A 2,500-nucleotide genomic window follows, 5' to 3' on the forward strand; every position below is an offset into this window, starting at 1 on the left:
ACAGCATTTAATATTTATTAATTATATTTCTAATTGATTGAAATGTCTACAAATCTATTTCAGATTTACAAAGCATTAGAAACAAAACCGTTGGCTAATTGGAAGTGGTACTGGGTGAGGAAGTAAGCTTCGTGTATTTTTTTTTTTTTTTTTTTTAATGTGTGCATTTATCAATGATACAGTCATTGTATTTTAGCTGTAACATCATATGCATAAGCGAAAGGTTTATGATTATTTCTAAAGAAAAATCAACAAGGGTTTTGCAATCTGTTATTTTAATTTTTACTATTTCCTTCTCTGATTCGTGAATTTTTTTTCTTCTTGGGTGAAGCCACAGGATTCTAAAGGAGTGTCTTTGGAATTTTCAACACACATTAGCGTATCCATTAATGCTTTCACCACATCTAATAAGCCATGAAAACATCCTCATCTATGTTATTACTTCGAAGGCACTGTACAGGTCTCCAGAGCATATCTAGGACTTGGAACAAAGCGATTAGCAAAGCCGTGCTCGTGGAGAGAGGCCACCAATTTGATGGTGATGTGGGTGATGTAAAAGAGGTATGGAAGAGGATACATTCACAAAGCAAGATTTCATCAGCGCATTTCGATTTCAATCTTCATAAGCATTAAGTGTAATTATATATATATATATATATATATATATATATATATATATATATATATTATATATATATATATTTATGTATATATATATATATATATATATACATATATATACATATATATATATATATATATATATATATATATATATATATATATATCGGAAAGCACTAAATGTATCTGTTTGGGTTTGGGACGTTATTCATTCTCATTTAAAACTCTTCTTTGTCTTCAAATTTTCTTTTTTTTTTAATGTAAATGAAACGAATCGCAAACAACAGCGTTGTTCGCAAAACGGTCAGTTCTATTAAAGTTATTGCTATCAAGGCCATTTATCATTCCAACAGCTTCATCATCGCCATCATGATATTGTTAGTATTGTTATCACGTACTTCCACCAATACTGATAACAATAATAATAACTGAAACAATAGAAGAGATATATGCTGTGTTGTTATCATTAGACGTAATAACAGCAGTAAAAGTAGCGCCGCAGTAACAGCGGCAATAGTATTGATGGTAAAAAAAAAATAATACTAACATAGATATTAAAGTTTTACATTTGCTACTACTACTACTACTACTACTACTGGAGCGAGTTATAAATGTAATGATATTAATCATGCTAATACTAATACTAACATTAAAGCCAATAGTAATGGTAACTGTAGCAGTGGTCTCAGCAGTCACCATTTCTCGGCGTCAAGAAAGATGCGGCTGAACCCGTATGCCTACGTGCACAACCTTTCCAACCATTCCGAGACCTTACACTTATGTTCAAAATTTCATAATGAATACTATATTGGAAATATATGGCATGATGTCTCCTTCATATATTTTTATTATGTAAGATTATAGTCAAACTCAGGAAAGTTTTACTGTACCAATGCTAGATACGGAATCGATGGTTCTTTCCCTGATTTATTCGAATCGGACGGGGCCAACCAAGTTCAACGGTCGTGCCAGCAGGTGTTGGAAATCTCAGTAAGTAACAATCGTAATGCTGGGATTCCTTTCGCTCTACTTGTAGCTTTCATTGCTACTATTAATAATAACAATGGATATGAAATAAAAATCAAGATAATATCGGATAATGACAACGACAATGCTAATAATAATTACAATGCCAATAGCAATAATAAAAATAATGATACTAATACTGCACTAATGATAAGACTAACAATGATAATAATATCAATAAAATAATAATAATAATAATAATAATAATATGATGGTGATAATACTGGCAGAAATAACAACAATAATAATGATAACAGTGAAATAATAATAGTAATAATAACAATATAATAACAGTAATGATAATAATCAAACTGCTGAATATTATATATAAAAGATTAAAATGACAACAGTGATAATAATTTGCAACATATTAATGAAGATGATTCAAAAAGAGCAAAAGCAACAATAGTAATAATAGTAGTAGATGTTATTAAGGATAGCTTCACTCCGGGTCACAAAAAATCGAACGCGTAACAAGGGCATCCCGCGCGCGGTGAAATTAGCCCGGAGAGAATATCGTAACTGTCTCAGCTCTGACGTCTCGCACTGCCCGATGAAATTCAACATGTGAAACGGGCCTACGGATACAGCAGTCAACGCTATCGCTAGAGCGCCAGGTGGAACAACTATGGCCGGAGAAGAACACGATCACCTAGCATTAGGACTACTTCTCGCGGCGGAATGGACTATGAGGCGTAGGCTTGGCTAGAAGGCCACTGATAGAAAAAAATTGTAGTAGTAGTAGTAATAAGGTTAATAATAATAGTAATAGTAATAGTAATAATAATAATAATAATAATAATAATAATGAAATAACAAATGTAATAAAAGTAATATCAATAGTAATGATAAT

The 2,500-nt window shown here is 31.5% G+C and overlaps 1 protein-coding gene across 1 annotated transcript in view; it reads right to left on the reverse strand.

Moving 5' to 3' along the window:
* Positions 1-2,500, reverse strand: part of LOC122247237 (dual oxidase 2) — a gene marked incomplete at its 5' end in the record, with an annotated part of 69,962 nt that overhangs the window by 85 nt on the left and 67,377 nt on the right. The window contains 1 exon segment of the mRNA XM_086550784.1: positions 1-2,500. This exon segment is cut by the window's left edge and continues 85 nt beyond it; it is cut by the window's right edge and continues 958 nt beyond it.

The sequence above is a fragment of the Penaeus japonicus genome, unplaced genomic scaffold (genome assembly GCF_977035675.1).
Source record: "Penaeus japonicus unplaced genomic scaffold, GWHDUDI00000001_assembly GWHDUDI00000024, whole genome shotgun sequence".
In the NCBI taxonomy this organism is placed as follows: domain Eukaryota; kingdom Metazoa; phylum Arthropoda; class Malacostraca; order Decapoda; family Penaeidae; genus Penaeus; species Penaeus japonicus.